We start from the raw sequence: 19,581 nt of genomic DNA on the forward strand, positions 1-19,581 counted from the left end.
AGCAGATTCAGTCTAAAGATAACCTCAGAGAACATTCCCTGCCAACATTTTGTTGATTTTAGCTCTTCAATATGTTTCACAACATGAGATGAATTTTCATTACATATTGCTGGTAGTGTATCATACTGCAAGAACCTGCAGTGACCTGACTTGAATTTTTCATGCACTCAGAAATAATTTTGTCATTAGCCTGGCTGCATGAGGGCTGAGCATGTAAAGTCCTCACTGCTCTGAGACTGAAGAACATAGAAAACGTATTTGGGAGATGAAAAATGCAAACACATTTCTAGGAAAAACGGAGCATCAAAATTAGATAAGAGGTAAATAGCTAGGGCCTGGTGAGATCTTACTGCTAGGGACTGCTAGGGATACATTTTCTCAGAGCATGTGACAGAGGATAACATGTCCCATTTCCTGTGGTGTGGCAGCTCTTTTTAATTCCCATGACATAAAGGAGAACACAGGTCCCTATGTAGCATGTCTTCTGATAGTACACTAATTTCTCTTTAAAATGTCTTTACTGTGTTCCAGGAAGCACTCCAAAGAAAATGAGTTATGGCTTTGGGGATTTGTCTGATTCTCAATACTCTAGATCCTGGTAGATCTGCCTTTGAAAGGATGCACATGTCCATTGCTTCTGTGAGGCCGTCTCAGTCCAGAAGGGTGGCACGCCCAGGCATGGCTCAAGCAGAAGCAGCAAGGTCTGTAGCTCCCCTACGAACACTAGTTGATGTGACATCTGCTTCCAGCCATTCCCATACACATGGTCACATCTGGAAAGTCCACTCATGTCTTACCAAGATAACTTCAAATGGAGGAAACAAATGCCTTTAAGACAACTATGCCGTAACAATGTCCCCCGACTACAAACTTGCAGTATGTGCATCCCCAAAGCTCCTCTGTCCCCAGGAACGGGCAGAGTAAAAATGATGTTTCTCAGTGCAATGCTAGAGCTCATTGTGTAAAGATGAATATGAATCAGATGAAAAGATAATATGTTGCAATAGTTTCTAAGGCATTAAGAGGGAAGCACCAGGAGGAAACAAACAGTTGGCTCAAAGCAGTCTTTATTTGTGGCTGATTTGTACCCACAAATGTTTTGTAGCTAAGGGCATTATTATATATACTATTACAGTATGTTATATTATATAGAAGCAGTCACACTAAGAAAATGCAATGCTTAAGTTTTATTTTCACTTGTCTAAGGGCTGCCTGTTAAAGCTAGAACACCATCTGTAGTCAGTGACAATTTTTTCTGGATCTCCATTAAACGACTATTTTTTTCCAAATAGGACAAAATATCTGATGCTTGCACAGTAAAATAATTAAAACATTGTTTGTATTTTGACTTTAAGCTTATCATTCTTTGTTTAAATCCAGTTTTGCCAAGAGAAGCACATTAGATTTACAGATCAGAGTACACAAATCCCTACCCTTTAGAGCACAGGACAAAGAAAGTAAAAGTAGAGCTGAGGACACGTTCTACTTGAAAAACTTAAAAAATTATGCTAAATGATTTTTTCTCCACATAAGCACAACAGGATTCAGTGGGCCTTTTATAGTGTGGAGTCTGAAATGACCTGAAAGCCGGGAAAAGAATCTCAAAAATATAAGCGTGCATTTGATCAGGCTGTAAAATCAACCCAAGAAATAATACAGCAAAGAACTGCTCTATGTACAGACTACAGGCAATCCTTGTGCATAACTAGTAAGGAAATGAAATCCTTTTTTGTATAGAACTAAACTTGAAGTGATGGTTGTACCAGGCTTGTATTTCGTTGTTTGGTTAGCCAAGAGTATCTCTTTCGCTAAGTTCACATAGAGTTCAACAGAGCAGAATCCTCAACCAGATGTGGGGGCTCTGGGCACTACTGGAGTAATACGTAAAAGGATACTCTAACATTGCTCTTTGGAGATGTGAAATTATGTCTTCTGTTTAGCTGTGATCATTACATTGACAACACAGTTTGAGGTTATGAATGCTGGTCTTGCAGTTAATGGGGCTCTAGAGACTCAGGTTCAGCTCTCGGCTCAAGCACAGAGTTTAGCTGTTCAGTTAATCTCCATGTGCCTGTCCTTAATCTGTAAAAGTCAGATAATAGCACTTTTTTTCTCCATCCTGTGTTTGTTTCATCTAGTTAGCATATATACTCTCCAGGGCAGTGGTAGTCTCTTTCATCAGGTTCTGTACAGCTTCTAGTACAATTAAGCTCTGATCTTGATGCACTTCTGCAAGATATACTGTATCAGAACAACGAATAATTGCAAAATGTTCTCAGTCATCCTGGCTTTTAATTTCTCAGTGAAGCTCACAGTCTTTCTTCCAGTCTCTCTACATACACCTTGTAAAGATTTCTTTTATTCTGTGATATCTGATGGGCCACCTCCAATAAATCACTTGGTGCATAAAAATACTTTTGTCTTTGCTGTGATGCTGGTAGACTTCTTTCCATAAAAAAATGAGATGCTGCAAATTATTAAAGAGCATGACATACTCTGCCACCCGACAGTGCCATCAGAATGCTCCATGGTACCCCAGTCAATGCAGAGGTCATCATTTATTGTTAAATGTTCAATTAAAAAAAAAAAAGAAAATGAAACATGGAGAATGCTTTCTAAGGTCATAATTATGTCTTGCATTCCTTTTTTTGGGTAGCAATCATGCTGTAGACTGACTAGTTCCCCCTTTTTGCATATTTTCTCCAGGGAACGTTCAGAGACACAAAACAATTTTTGAAGGAATAGCATCTTCCTGGGAGAATTACAGTATATTGACAGAGTATCAAAATGAATTTACTTCAGACTCAGAGAGGAGACCTTGTGTTGGGCCAATGAGTGTGCACAAGCACTCCTCTTAACTATGTTTTCTTATCTTCATCTGAAGAAATTTCTTCCTCATAGCAATGCAAATGGCCATAAAGTTATTAAATTCCAAAGATTATAAACACACTACTGCTAAGTGGGACTTGGTGCTCATAATGTCTTTGCAGATTTTTTGTTTTGTTTTTTTATCTGTATTTTATAATGGGACGGTGCTACACTATGCCAGAAAAAAAAGCATATTCCTGAAATTTATAAAAATGCTCATTCCATTTTCATTTTCTGTAGGAGCCTACTACTGTGATTCCACACTCCGGTTATGCATGCCAGTTTTGAGCTTGCTGCCTTTCAGTTCATCGGGCACTTCCCTGCTGTAGCACAAGCAGTGATGCTCTACATCTATCAACTCTAGATCTTTCATTATCCTACAGACTTATATTGTGTCCCTTCATATTATTCTCCTTTCTAGGGTCAATGATTCCAATCTTTTCAATTTCTTTAACATATGAAAGTTTTTCTGAGCCTTTGCTCATTCTTATCAACTATATACAAACAGCTTTAGTTCTGATTTATCCTCTTAGAAATCATGTGGCTGGCACCATATACAGGATTCTGGAGATGTCCTCAGCATTGCGTAAGAGACAGGCATCCAAAAGAGATCTATACTCTTCATTGTCCTGTTCTTCATTTCAGATCCCTTTAAGATGTTTTTAGGGTGTACAAGTTTTTCTACTATTCTTCTATGACAAGATGAACCCACTTAGTGGATGAGGGAAAGGCTGTGGCTGTTGTTTACCTGGTCTTTAGTAGAGTCTTTGACATCATTTCCCACAATACTCTCCTTGAGAAGTTGGGCACTTATGGTTTGGACAGGCATACTCTTTGCTGGGTAAAAGACTGGCTAGATGACCAGGTCCAAAGGGTGATGGTGAATGGAGTTAAATCAGTTGGCAACATGTGGTTTCCCCAAGGCTCAGCATTTGTCCCAGTTCTATTTAATATCTTTATCAGTGATCTGGATGAGGGGATCAAGTCTACCCTCAGTAAGTTTGCAGACAACACCAAGATGGTCAGAAATATTGATCTGCTTGTTTGTAGAAAGTGTTTACAAATGGATCTGGACAGGCTGGATCAATGGGACAAGGCCAACTGTATGACAGTCAACAAGGCTGTATGCCAGGTCCTGCACTTGGATCACAAAACCCCCATGCAACACTACAGGCTTGAGGAAGAGTAGCCGGAAATCTGCCTGGTGGAAAAGGACCTGGGGGTGTTGATCAATAGCTAGCTGAACATGAGCCAGCAGTGTGCCCAGGTAGCCAAGAAGGCCAGTATCATCCTGGCTTCTATCAGAAATAGTGTGGCCAGCAGGACTACGGAAGTGATCTTCCCCCTGTACTCAACACTGGTGAAGCTGTGTCTTAAGTACTACAAGAGTGGGCCCCTTACTACGAGAAAGACATTGAGGTGCTGGAGAGCATTCAGAGAAGAGCACAAAGCTGGTGAAGAGTCTGGAGCACAAATCTCATGAGACTGGTTGTGGGAACTGGGGTTGTTTAGTTTGGAGAAAAGGAAGTTCAGGGGAGACCTTATTGCTCTCTACTCCTACCCAGAAAGAGGTTGTAGTGAGATAGGTGTCAGTCTCAAGTTGCACCAGGGGAAGTTCAGAACGGATATTAGGAAACACTTCTTCACTAAAAGGGTTATCCAGCAATGGAACAGGCTGCTCAGGGAAGTAGTTGAGTAACAATCTCTGGAGGTATTTAAAAGATGTCTAGGTGTGGCACGTAGGGACGTGGTTTAGTGGTGGACTTGGCAGTGTTAGGTTTATGGTTGGAGTCAATGATCTTAAAGATCTTTTCCAATCTAAATGATTCTATGATACTATGGGAATTTCCAAAGTTAGTGCAACAAGAGGGTGCTCATTTCTAAAGAACTTTTTGCTTCCCAGTATATGGATTTGTTAGAGGACGGCAACAGGGGTTTCATCTACAGTGTGCATACGTACAACAGCTACAGTGAGAGTTTCTCCCAGACAAAAAATGTGTCATGATGTTTGAAGTATTTACAAGTCGCCCACATGTTCCTGCTTCTGTGCTCCAAAAGAAATTATTTTACTAAAACAGATTTGTCTGATGAGATGCAAAATTCAGATAAGTGAATAAAAGAAAAATTCTGGACTACCAGAAAGTATATCATGGGCTTGCAATCTTTCAGGTGAAGGCCTCTCCTAAGATACTGCCCTCTGCAGATAAGAGTCCTCAGATAATATTCTGTCTGCAGAAGGGTTTTTTCCTTATTACTTATCAGCTAACATGCAAAGTGAACTTAGTGCTACTGGAAGATGCCAATTCAACAGCTGAGAGGACTGAAGGTCCTTCAGAGGGACAAAGGGACACACCTACACCCACAAACTGTTCCAGCTCCAGTGCACTGACAACGTGGCTCAGTCCAAAGGGAACTTTCTCAACTGGAAAGAATTCATTTTCTATCTCGTTGATATTCACATGGCCCTAATTACTCCGTTGTCTAAATTGTTCATAATCTAGAACTGTATCACTGTTGAAAAATGGAGCATTTTGCAGACAAACATGCAGTCACACATGCCATGCTGTGGAGACACATGGCAAGAGCGCTTTCCTCACCCATGACTGCTACTGTGGTGCCTTACTGGAGAGGACATGTAGGAATGTGTTTTGCTGTGGAAGACATACAGCAGGTTTTGAGCATATGCATGGCAAGTATTTGCCCATGCTCCTCTCTTTCCTTCCCAGCTGCAAAGCTTTATCCAAGCTGCTATTTGGATTGCAGCATACTGGATATCCATCTGGCTAGTCTGCTCCACTTGCCAACTAACGCATATTAGTTTAGTCTTTGCTATTTTTTCAGTACATGAATGTGCTTTCTCAAAACAGGGAGAAACTATGATCTCATTTCATAAAATCTATCTGTTTTTTAGGCGTCAAACTGTAGTTTAAGGATGCATTGACACACTCACTGACAGAGACTCCTTATCCTTCAGTCCATTTAATTCTTGAAACATTTTCTACTTTTCCTGAAACATTCTAAATATTTGTTTCCTTTTCCATTTGGTTGAACAATAACACCAGAATTACTTACTATGCTGAGAGCAAAAACCCTGATTCCAGAGCTACAAACTGACAATCTCTGAATTTCATTTCAGTGCCTTGTCGTTTCGTCTTCTGGAGCCTCACAGGTGACAAAGATTCAAATATCCATTCAAGAGGTGTCCTTGTGTCCTGCAGCCTTCCTCTGCCCTCCATCTAGAGCGCCTAGGCAGCTCAGCCTGAGACAGGCTCTGTCCATGCTGCCTGCAGCTGCTGGAATTGCAGACTTTGACCAGCACAGTTGATGGGGCAGGCCCTCCAGAAACAGAAAGCTGAACTGCGGAGCACTGAACAAGATGTGGGGCATGCCAAGGAGGGTAAAGGATGACAATGGACCCATCTAGTCAGACGTAGATACGCTAGTCTGAACTAGCAGAAAACTAGTCTGGCAGAGAAACTGCAGCTCCAGCATTTCGGGCAGCTGAGCACACCAGGCAACAGGAAGGCATAAAGCCTGCCCGGAGCTGAGGTTCAAATGACTCTGAGTGACTGAGATGGAAAGCACTGGCGAATTGACACACAGTGGCCTCGCTCTAGCCACAGGTAACAACAGTGTGTTGTGAACACAGTTGGGTTATCATTGTCCAGAGGGCCTCTGGTGGGACTGAGTGAGGCTCTGTCAGCCATGAGATAAGTGGCAGTGACATCCTCCAGCTCTCTGAGCAGCTCCCCGCCTCCAGGTCACAGTAGGGAACACAGAGAACATTCACCCCATAGCTGCTACAGTTCACAGCACTGATGACAGTGCATTTGCACTTACTTGACTGACCATGCACTGTAATCACTTGAGACACAGGCAGACTTGGGTTTCCTCCCCTCGCTTTGTGCCACCTTTTGCCAACTTGCTGTGGGTACGCTGGCCGAAGGATGAACCAAACAACTGGGGGGCCAGGCGTGTCTTAGAGGGTTTGGTTCATTGCACGTGAGTTATAATGCTCAATCCAGCCCAAATCAGATATGCAGAACAGAGGAACAAAACACGCAGGAGATGTTTCCTTTTGGCATAGGAGTCAGGTTTATCCTCAGGCATCCTTTTTTAGTGGTATTCTGTAGCTCTCTACATTGTGAACATCTCTCAAGAAATACTGCCAGACATCACATTCACAGCTTTATTCATTGCCAGCTCTTACATCACCTGTTGTTGGCAGGCTCTATCAATGAGCATGGTTTTCTGGCAATTATGTCAGCCATCCTTCTCCTTTATATAGCTCTGTTGGTCTGCATTTGAGATCAGCTGGTGTGGTTTGTGAACTGTTTTCTTGAGAGCTTTCAACTGACATATTTTCCTATACTTTGCACTTTTAACAGGCCTTGACTGCAGGTGGAATTCTGTCTTTCATGCATGCTATGTTTTTTTTTTTTTTTTGAAGTGAGCTGTCAAACAACTAAAGGAAAAACTAAAGAGCTTCTGTGGGGAAAACCAGCCAGAATCCCTCTAAAATGCTCAGGAAGATATAGGAGGTGGATCTTTCAAACCTATCGGTCAGCTTCCAAAATCCTCAGTGAGGGTTTGGAGGCTCAGGTTGGTTGGCTGGGGATTAGGTGGAAGCGGTTATCACAGGCTGGCTAGGTTATGCATTTCCTTCAATTCAATCCCTCCTGTGCACAGAGCAGCAATGTACCTAACAGCTGCATGTTCTTTGCTTCCCTTCTGAGCTCTGCTCTGGCCAAAAAAAAAAAAGCTTATATCAGAGGACACATTTGGGCACCTTTGTTCATTAACGAAAACTGAGATGGAATAAAAATTCTTCATTTCCATTGCCTCTGCCATGAACCCCTATGGAATAAAACCTCCTGGGACTTCACAGCACTACAAGTCAATTACTACAGAGAATTTAAATAAACAGTGTCTAAGTGTGGCTACAGTAGTCAAGTGTTTTTTCCCTTTGAAGTCCAGTCTGCAATTGCAGAAACTCTTACTAGCCCAGCTTGAGGGAAAGGGACTGAGTCATCTCTGCAATTTTGTGCTCTTTTCTTGAGCATTTGCAGTCGTGTCTTTCCCTTATTCATTATAATGACCTGAGGATGACAGCTAGCCATCAGCATGGGAATGAGCCTGGATGTTATTCTTGTGGGAAGTCGACATTCCCTGCAAGTCTTGCATAACGCAGACTTTTCCTCGGACTCAGTCCAGGATTACATCCCGCCAGACACTTTTCCTCTAGCAATGCGACCATATGAGGAAAATTCCCCTTTATTCCCTATTAAGGAAACATCTCATTCTTCCTCTTTCCCCTCAAACCTAAGATATGTTAAAATTCTCATTATGTAAACATAAACCAGCACTCTAATGAAACTTCAGTGTCTTTTTATCATGTCCCAGTGTTCTGGTTTGACAGGTTCATAAAACATGTATGGTCTTTGCCACTCTCCCTAAAGTAAAACACCTTCCTTCTGCCACCAGCTAATGACATTACTGAAGTAATTTATGTTACTACACTGAAGGTCACAGGTTTAAATCCTGCTGATCAGCGAAAGCAAATGTCATCGCAAAAGCAGTGGCTTATCTTTGTACTCATTTTTTATCCTAGAATTACTGCTGATGAGCAGCACACATTCTGCTGGCACGGATGCCTCAGCAGGTAGGACCTGCCATGCTGTTAGGTTTTCAGTACTGGAAAAGCAACCACTTACGTAATACTCATACTACAAAAAATCCACAACACAGGTCATAGAATTATAGAATGATTAGATGTACCATCAAAATACAAGCTGAATTCACTGTATGGCCAGACGAGCTGTCAGAAACCAAATACTTACTTGGAAGACCTGCAAAATTAAATGCTCGGAGCTCACAGAGGTTACTTACTGCAGAGTTGTGCATGAATTTATCAGAATTATGTTTTAAAGTGCAGTTTTAATTGCAAGTGCTATATTGCAAGGATTTAGTTATTTTTTGGACCATAAACTGAGAACGCACAGGCAATGAGAAAAAACTAATCATATGGAGTGAAATACCAATCCTCTTGTTCCTTAACTGCTTGCTATTAATTTGCCTTGTTTCTGCTTGTAAACAAACATGAATCAGATTTTGTGCTCACTGGCAGTGTGAAGTAATAGGATGTCAGAAGATTCACAGCATCAGCTTGTGAAACATATTAATAGGGAACTCTGTTACCCAGGAAAACATACAGCTGAGTTTATGTGGTGTAATTCCATAGAAAGGGATATAACTACTATCTAATTACTATCTAGCCCAGGTGAGCTTTAGCCAGCAGGGAGCCAATGACCCAAAGGAGAAGAGGTCAGTGACAGTGCCAGGCTGCAGTGAGTGCCAGACTGTGGTGACTAAAGGTCCTCAATGTGAGCACATGTCCCACAGGCAGGTGGTTTCCACGTTTCCCATTTTGCTCCATTCACCTGCTGCCATTCTGTCTTGGCCCTGACAGTTGCCAGAGAGACAGCTAACCTCTGTAGTGTTGCAACATTTGCTTTTACCACAGGAAAATTATTTTTTTCCAAGTAAATAGCAAGGCAGTACTCTTACTCATGGTTCTTGAAATAAAGACAAAAATCAGAAAACACAGCAGAGATTAAACATAAGAAGAGAAGTAAGATGACCATTCTTGTGGCATCTCTGCATGAGAGAGGAAAGCTGCTGTATAAAAGAGGCTGCCTGTAATGTATGAGGATGTTGACACAGAAAACCAGAGTAGATGGCACTCCTCTTCCAGAGAACAGCTTAACTCATTCTCACTCTCTGACTCTCCTGGAAAAAGGGAGAATTGCTAGCCTGTGTGTAGAAAGTATTTTTTCCTGTGAAGAATCATAGAATCATAGAATGGTTTGGTTTGGAAGGGGCCTTAAGGATCATGTAGTTCCAACTACCCTGCCATGGGCAGGGACACCTTCCACCAGTCCAGTTTCCTCAAAGCCACATCCATCCTGGCTTTGAATACTTTAAGGGACGGAGCATCCAAAACTTCTCTGGACAATCTGTTCTAGTCCCTCATCACCCTCACAGTGAATAATTTCTTCCTAATGGCTAATCTAAATCTATCCTCTTTCAGCCAGGAACAATTAGCCGTTGTCCTGTGCCTGTGCTCCCTGACAAAGAGCCCAACCCCAGCTTTCCTGTAGGCCCCCTTTAAGTATTGGAAGGCTGCTATAAGGTCTCCCTGGAACCTTCTCTTTTCTAGGCTGAAGAAGGCCAACTCTCTCAACCTGTCATTATACGGGAGATTCTCCATCCCTCTGGTTATCTTCATGGCCCTTGTCTGGACTCACTTTAACAGATCCATGTTCTTCCTGTGCTGAGGACTCCAGAATTGTACTTCAGGGGAGATCTTACAAAAGCAGAGGAAAGGGGAAGAATCACCTCCCTTGACCTACTGGGCTGCACCTCTTAAGCCTGTCAAGGTCCCTCTGGATGGCACGCTTCTTTCCAGTGTGTTGACAGCACCACACAGCCTGGTGTCATCTGCAAACTTGCTGAGGGTTCCCTCAATCCCACTGTCCCTGTCTCTGACAAAGATATTAAACAACACTGGTCCCAACACCAACCCTAAGTAACACTACTCATCACCAGCCTCCACCTGGACATGGAGCTGTTGACCACAACCCTTTGCGTGCAACCACCCAGGCAGTTCCTTATCCACCAAATGGTTCATCCATCAAATCTATGTCTCTCCAATTTAGAGACAAGAATATCATATAGGACAGTGTCAAATGCTTTGCACAAGGTCCAGGCAGATAGTATCAGTTACCCTTCTTTTATCTACCAACACTGTACCCTCATCATAGAAAGCCACCAAATTTGTCAGCATGATTTACCGGTAGTGAAGTCGTGTCGGTTGTCAACAAACACATCCTTATTTTCCATTTGCCTTAGCAGAGTTTCCATGAGGATCTGCTCCATGATCTTTCTAGGTGCAGAGTTGACTCTGACTGGCCTGTAGATCTTTGAGTCTTCCATTTCACCTTTTTTAAAAATGGGAGTTACGTTTCCCCTTTTCCAGGCAGTGGGACTGCCACAACTTCTCAGATATGATGGATAGTGGCTTGGTAATTTCATCCACCAGTTCCCTCAGGATTCATTGATACATCTCTTCCCATGGACTCCTGCAACTTCAGGTTCCTTAGATGGTCTTGAATCTGATGAAGTGAGACAGCTGAACTCCGTCTCCCCTTCATGTGATTTTTGAACTTAGATCCCAGTTGTGGCTGGCATTAGCACAGGTCACCCCTGGAGGCAGCACAATGTGAGCCACTGAAACATATCCAACCACTGAACACATTTGTGCCATGACCCAGAATACATGAACGCATGGAAAGTCCCCGAGCTGAACCAGGAAAATGTTCCTCAGATTTGTTAGAAAATAAGAGGCAACCAGAGGCTTCAATTCAGCCTTGGAAATGCACTCACGCCTCGTTTGTTCCCAGAGCTGTGAAGCAAAGTGCAGTGGTGATTATTCAGAGTTAGACTAATTGGTCTATTACTACTTTACTGTGGCAAACCACAGTGAGAAGTTCTGACTATGATTTTGACCAATATTCCTGTTATAGAACCAACGTTCTCAGGACTGGAACAGTTTCAGACACTAAAGACATATTTTATTTCAATGTCATCTCATATGTGGCGAAGTATCTGGACATTAAGATCTGTAGCTGCTTTTGGTTGGTTTTTTTTTCCTTTTTTTTTCTCTATATGCAGTTAAAGGTTATGACTGTAAGTGCTGAGCCAGAGGATAAAAGTAGTGTGGTTGGAAGCAGCAAAGCAGAGAAATTGCAGTAACAGAAGAATTGCAGTGACAAGTTGGCTGGAAGCCCCTCTGATCTGAGGGGTGTTTGCTCAAAAAACTCCCAAGCAACATCCCTGACCTTAGCTGCTCCTGTTGATAGTCGTAATCCTGGATCTGCATATCAGTAACAGAAAATCTTTAAAAATAGCATAGTATAAAAGAGTGAGAGCAATGAAACTTTCTTAGAGGCAGACAGGGAACAGCTGTTCTAGAGGCCAATGTGCCTTACCGACCCTGTAGCTGCCAGTCTTGACTTTGATAGCCCCATGGAACCTGTAGAGCTTGGTCAGAGTGCCAGCAGGAGATACAACCTCGTGTGTACTCCTTCATGCCCTTGCCTGCACTCTCATGTGGGTTTTTTTAACTGTTAAAATGCTGGATTCTTCTGTGTGGTGTTTTTTTGTGGGGAGGTGTTTTATGACAGTGTGTGCTTTGGCCTGCTGCTGCTGGCAAAGCTTCAAGTCCACAGGTCTGAATAATGAAGCAAACTGGCCAAAGGTCAGGGCTGGTGACGTGGGAGCAATGCAATGGGAGACTCATTTCAAAAGCAAACTCCTGATGTTGGCAAAAGTGCAAATACACACATACAATCTTTTCTTTATAGTAGACAAGGCTTTGGATAAGCATCAAGTACAGGTTGTACCAGGCAGGATATTCTTGCTTGATCCTTATGTACCACTGTCAAGAGTAGGTTATCTACTTGCTTAGCACTTGCATTGGGGAAATATTTATCATTTATTCATTAAGAAGTAGACAAGAATGATCTTTGTGGAAAGAGGATTTCTAACTATGCATTCAGTAAACTCCTGTCCTGTGAACATAGAGACAACCTGATTTGGCACCCATGAACCTTTAGTTTCATATTTTAGTCAGTATTATTTCTGCTATAAATAAATGTTTTATCGCTACTTACACTTGGCTTATACTAGGCGTGGCTAGGACTTGAGAATGGAAAGTGGGAAGTGCAGTGTACAAATTAATTCCTGATTTATTTTGATTTAGTGTCGGCCATAACTAAATAATTTTGACAGTGCTACAGATGTACTAGATGTTATATAATTGCAAAGATCACTGTCTATCTTACAGTGATCTTACAGTTGCACAGAGACCAATACAACAAACAGGGAAGAATGCAGAGGAACCTCAAACACAGGGGTGGAAAGGTGAATAATGGCATCTCTGAAAGCTGTTTTTAGACATTCAGTTTTTCCAAGTTGTTTTATACCCCCTACACACACATCCCTAAATGGCTCTTGCTTTGTGACTGTATTTAGGGAAACTTTTTTTTGGTTACTATGTATGGTTAATCAGGCTCAAGCTGATCCACAGTGCTGGGAAGAAAGGTAATTAGTGTGGGCCTCAAGTCAATAAAAGCTCTTCTAGACATGTTTCCCTTTTCACAGAAGCTAATGCCAGGCTGATTTTCAGTAGTTCTGCAGTCTCTATTCCTCCACTTAGCCCTGCAACCTGTGGGAATGCAGGGAGGTACTTCACAATACTGGGCACCATTTGTGTCAGCAAATGAATCACAGGATGTCTCGAGTTGGAAGGGACCTACAAGGATCATCAAATCCACCTCCTGCCCCTGCACAGGACAACACCAAAATTCACCATGTGTTTGAGGACGTTTGTCCAAATGCTTCTTGAATATTTTCAGCCTTGGCACCATTACTGCTTCCCTGGGGAGCCTGTTCCAGTGCTCCACCGCTCTCTGAGAGAAGAAACTTTTCCTAATATCCATCTCCCTGACACATCTTCCAGCCATTCCCTCGGTCCTATCATTGGTCACCAGAGATAAGAAAGCAGCGCCTGCTCCTATTCCTTCCCTTGTGAGAAAGCAGTAAACTGCAATGACGTCTCCTCTCAGTCTCCTCTTCTCTGGGCTGAACAGACGAAGCGACTTTAGCTACTCCTCATACGGCTTCCCCTGCAAACACTTCACCAACTTTGTTGCCCTTGTCTGGACACTTTTAGTGGCTTTATATCCTTTTCATGCTGAAGCTTCGATGCAGACAAGAACAGAGTATAAATCGAATGCAGTAGGACTCAGAACTGTTCTCTGGATTTGTCATTGTGAAATGGGAACTTGTCTCAGTGAAACTGAAAGAGAAACTGGAAGCACAGTGATTTGAAGTTCTGCATTAATACCTCATGCTGAAAACTCCCAGCAGGACATTTACAAGGTGCATGGTGTCTCAGAGTTGAGAGTGCAGAATCGCTTAGTGTCACATGCTCCATGCTAGAACAGTTGGGAAACTCTTTGGAAGTCTTTTGTTCTGATATTATTTAAGATATGGGTTCAATAATGCCATTAACGAGAATACCTAAAATGTACAAAAGGTCAGTCACCCTGTAAAGGAACAGGAAATAGTTGCAAAATGCATAGGGAGGGGTCAGTGTTAGAGAAGTCCAAGGAAATGCCTTGCCTTAAGTAACTGCTGATGTCTTTTGTGACTAATGTATTATTGTTCATAGAACAACACAGGTTATACACTTGCCCATGCTGCATAATGAGGAATTGAACCAAACACTTCCGTATTTTCAAGAAAACTGTTATTTTTCCCATAAACCTTCTGCATAGGCCTAGATTCAAGAGAAAACTTCTTGTCTTTAAATTCCTGTAATGTCTGAAAAAGCAGTAAGATGTGAAATGGTGGATCATAAACAAGGAAGTCTTGCATTTCAGCAACGAATACATTTAGTCAAAGCAGGAGAGTAGAGCTGGCACTGTGCAACTCTGAATTTGCGGCTATGCTCCTGTACTCAGAATTGCCTGAAGCCATTTGCAATCAATGTCTGACAGGTGCAAAACCAGAGTAGCAATTACAATGCAAAGACGTGCAAATGTTGCATGGGAGGGGAATAAAAATGTTCTAAAGAAGTGTCCAAACAAGAAAGAGACTTAGTGCATAAGAAAGCAGAAGTAGCGCCCACAAGGAGGAAAAGCACGGTAAAACATTGAGAAGGACAAAGATCCCAAGGAAGCAGTCTGCTTGAAAATATGAGAAGACAAGAAACAAAGATAGAATATAATTGGAGAGGAAAAATATTGAAGTCTCTTGTGGAGGGAAAAGTAGTAGAGGGTTTTTAATTTAAGTATTGGAGAACTGTATAATTGTTGGAGTGACAACTAGAAATATGAGACTGGACAGTAGGCAAAAGGTCAGAAGTGAAGAGAGAGATTTGTGAGTCACCATTCAGGTAGCAACTGTAAATACTGGAGCACATGAGGTCATGCAGGATTGTATACATAGGAGTCCATATTAAATTCTCATCCTACTTCCCCTTTCAGTTAGCTGGATCTATTCCAGTTCAAAGTCAGGGATTCTTTACGGCCTTGGTTGACTTCCACCTACCTGCAGTATCCCATTCTTAGATCCCTTTCTTCTTTCACATTTACACTATAGCCATGTTGATGTAATAGCATGGCCATGTCTTATATTCCAGAAAGTGCTTCAAACTATCTAATGTTTACACACAGAAATATCAGGTGTAACACCTGAAGCACCTCCTCCTTGCAGAAAGTACACTATTGAGGTCAAAGCTCTAGCATTCCAATGGTGGTACCTAGGACGTCATCACCACAAAAGGAGGGCAGGTAAGCATCAGCTGCCTTTCTATTTCTCACATGCAGAAATTTCAACTGTTTACCAATAGCGCACTTTCACAGCAACAAAATCCAAATTTTGCAGCAATGCTCAACCTAACTTGCTGTGGTTTTTCAGAAGTCAAACTCTCAAATTCATTTTTCTAATCTCTGCGGATTTATGAATTTGTATAAAAAAAATTACATCTAAGAGATGTCCTTAAATTTTGGGTGTCTTTGATGTAAACTCCTCTTCTGCTTGTTCTTTTCCCCTGTTCCTCTGTGTAGACTGCAGAATTGGCACCATTATTTTCTCTGTACTTGTTAGTGCTAAGAACACTGATGATGCAGTGCAGATTTCAGGGTACAAGATCTTAGAAATCTAAATTAATCCTATCCCGCGTTAGTTTACAGAGACCCATTAGACAGCCATTTATTGAAAAGAGGAAAAAGAATCTCTCCCAGTTAAGTCTTTTTCTTGGAATGGCTTTCATATGCATACACAGCCCGACAGAAAACAAATTCTGCGTGAGAAAGTATATGGAAGAAAGTCTTGACATTTCCTCCAAAAAGACATGATCTTGTTCCTCTTCAGATTACTAGTTAAATTCTCATCAGCTTCAGTCAGATTTATAGTGGAATGTGAGGAAAATCCAGAATGGCTCCCTAGACTGCTAATAAGTTTGATGCAGTTGGAGCCTTTTTTTAGAAGTTTGATTTTTAAATGAATGATGGAGATACGGAAAGTGGAGGAGATAGAAGAGAAACAGAGAACTGTTTTGTCTGAACCAAAGGAATGCTGTTACAGCATGTTTTTAAATAAGAAATTGACATTGTGAGTTGAAATGAAATGAAAATGTTTTTCTTTATCAGTGTCATTTTGAAATAACCATTTTTTCATCTTCTCATTAAATGGATAATTTTCATCAGAATTCAAATGTTCTTACTCAAAAATGCTACTTTTATACTGCATTTTAAGCAAGCAATCTTTTTCACAGAATTGACAAGGTTTATTTATTTGTTTACCATTTGGAATTTCCAAGCATATGTCAGGTATATCATCAAAAAAACAGAAACAGCTGTTCCTGCTCTGCTGACTGTAATGAGCAAATTTAAAGACAATGCTGCAATTCCCAAGCTGGTCATAAAGTTGTTGTGGTGAGGATAAGGATAATCCCTTCAGGCTTCAGGACCTACCTGGAAGACTCTAGAAAGCAGTGAAGATGACAGCGTGCAAGGATCAGGATTGTGATCCTCATGTCTGGCTAGGACTTTTTGTTGTGAAAGAGCACATATACAGGATGAGTGTCAGTGAGAAGAACAATTTTACCCACATGGGACAAACATGACACAAGCAGAGCAATCCAGCTGCCCAGACCTGAGCGTACCAAGGAGATAAATTCAGCTATTACTCATGTCCAAGAGCAGACCCTTCTGTAGCAACAGCAGGAGGCCAAGCAGTGTGACCAAAGGTGACCTCAGATGCCTCTGTGTATGTATTTGAATTGCTCCTGGGGCATTTTGGCTTCTGCATTTCCTGCCTTCCAACACTGCTCTGATGGCTGCTTAGCCCTTGGGAGCAGCACTGGTGTGTGAAACCACAGGCTGCTTTTCCAGGGAATCATCCTCTCCTGGATTAAAACAACTTCCTGGTCACTCTGGGACAGAGGGACATTGAACTGTCAGCTGTGTTCAAAAGCAGGTTGTAGCTGTATATTGCCAGAGAAGTGACTAGGACAAAGCAAAGCAAACAGCAGTTCTTTTACTAGTGGTTTATTCTTTCATCTTTTGATTGTGGCTGCTAATTAAAGTGTTAGCATGAAGGTGGTCACACAGAACCCAACATCAGATTTGCCACTGGCTCTTTGGTGAACCTTGTGATGTCCAAAGGAAGCCTAATTACTAAAAGGAGAAGCCTCTTTTTAAGAGGTCATGGTCCTAACAAGACAAAAGCTCATAATTTTTTAGTTTGAATATCTGTATAGACACTGTATTTTTCAGTATGTTTTACTCCTGATCTGCCTTACGTGAAACTGAGTTTCTCCATCTGGATGTCCTCAGCTTCCACGCCTTACACTCAAATCAATTAGGTCCACCATGGAAGTCTGAAAATGGCCTACAACATTTGGAGACTCTAATACAATTAGTACAGCAAGATTCATGGGACTATCTAGCTTGATCATCAAATTTTATTATATGCAAACTACAAAGGAAGAAAGCCAGCAGGGAAAATGAGACTATACATCAGCTGCTATAGCATTGGATTGTATAGTTGCAACCCAGACAAATTAAGTAATCACATGTGCAAATTACACATCAACTAGTTAAGAGCTTGTTTTCAATCCAGTTCCTAGAGTGCTTTAGGACCCAGACAAACAGAGACTCTTCGGTTGTTAACCACTCAGTGGTTTGCACACTGGGATCACTTCACTTGTCATTTCAGTTTATTCTAACTCAGCCTTCGGGGGAAAAACTGACAGCATTATCAATTTCAGGGAGTTAGTTATTTGGACAAAACCACGAAGCATGAAGTAGCATGAAGACACAATGAGAACTGATAACCAAAAATACTTATGGCTTGAATCTCTCCATCAATGAGCTTTTGCTATTATTTTTCAGTGCTATGCAGCATAAATTACCTATGAGAAGCTGTAAGCTGGTTTTGTTTTGCTAGCACGATCACTTCCTGTGCCTGTGAGTGACTACCTCCTTCTGATCAATTGTGGGAAGTTTGGGGTCAAACACATGGGATGACTTCAATTGGCTGATTAAGGAAGTTATCATTGAAGATGATGTTCCAGCCTGAGGTGGTTCCTCATACATAGCACTTAACTGGATGTGTAATGGTAAAGATACTCACCATAGCTTATAAACACAAAATGACCAAATCAGGAAGCTGTGTCACACCTCTATTTTGCCTAATTTACTCCTAGAGTTTCAGTGGTTTGTGACTCCCCCACAGATTAATGCATTAGTATGCAAACTTCCTCTAATTATACAAAACAAAACCAGCAATGCAGTCCTTCCAGAATGATTTAACATCTAGCAGTTGTGGGCAATTCACAAGGTCATGGGTTTTATGCTAGCTGTTTTTATACTGAGATAGGCACTGGGCCTTCCACAAATTTCTCTTTTCCAGTCATGTGCTCATCCTTCAGCCTTTTCCTTCCCTGGTCCTCTTAGCAATCACATGCCACTTGGATGGTCTTTAAAATACTAAAAAGCTTTTCATGGCGCTGTTACAACAGGGAAAATGGATCCAGGATATATAGTTTGATGTCAGAACCAGTGACTATTGGGCAGCGACTACTCTTTACTCATCCTTCTTTTGCCTGCTTTTATTATCTTCTGATACTTAAATCAAAGTCTTTTTACTGACTGGCATGCATTTCCAGGTTGGCTGCTAGGGATTTTGGTTTAGGCAACCTGCCTTATCTCTTTTTTTCCCTACTCAGATGGTGGGGAAAAATCCCACCCATACCAAATATTTAGAAGATATCATTATCTGCCTAACTTTTTATTTGCATTGAGCATCCTTTGTTTAGGACTCAGAAGAGCTGTATGATTCAGGATCAGGAAATGTCGAGACAGACAGACTGGGACTGTACAGGGAACTGAGGAAACTCTAAAGCAGAACAATGTGTCCCATGTTGTGTCCTGGTTTGGCTTCAGGGTAGCAAGTGCTGATTTATTCTATAAGACTTGGACAGGAAGTGAAGGTCCGTAAGCCAACAGAGTTTGGAATATTTGGGCAACATCTGTAGATTAATTTGTGTTGTTAATATGCTGGTTTCCAGCCATCCAGCTCTGCAAGAACTACAGACTCCATTACAATGATTGCAGTCACAGAGGGACATTTTGGTGTTCTGGGACCAATGCTCTGCTTTCAGTTAGAAGACCACTTCTAATTCTATTAAGCACTTATTGGTATTTTGAAGGGCATACATATTTTTGAGAGCGTTTAGCATGTGTTTTTCATTTCCACCAAACCAGCTTTGTGTTGCTCCACTGGTATAAAATAGTCTTCCAAAGATCCAAATGTGTATTGTACGGTACAGATCAATCATTCCCACAGCAATATGAGAGAAGATCATTTGGCTCTGAACACTTCCTATTAAAAGTGAAGGATATCTCTTAACAAAAAACTGAATGCAAGAAACTTCCTGAACTTCTGAGGAAAGTTTTAAGAGTAGTACAGATGGTTACTTCACAAGTAACCAGGTAATTACTTGAGAGTTACTTTTGAGAGGACAGAGCACATGCTGTACAGGGTTAAGCTGGCAATAGCCTGCAGATACTAGTTAAA

Source organism: Cuculus canorus, chromosome 3, assembly GCF_017976375.1.
Source record: "Cuculus canorus isolate bCucCan1 chromosome 3, bCucCan1.pri, whole genome shotgun sequence".
Taxonomy (NCBI): Eukaryota; Metazoa; Chordata; class Aves; order Cuculiformes; family Cuculidae; genus Cuculus; species Cuculus canorus.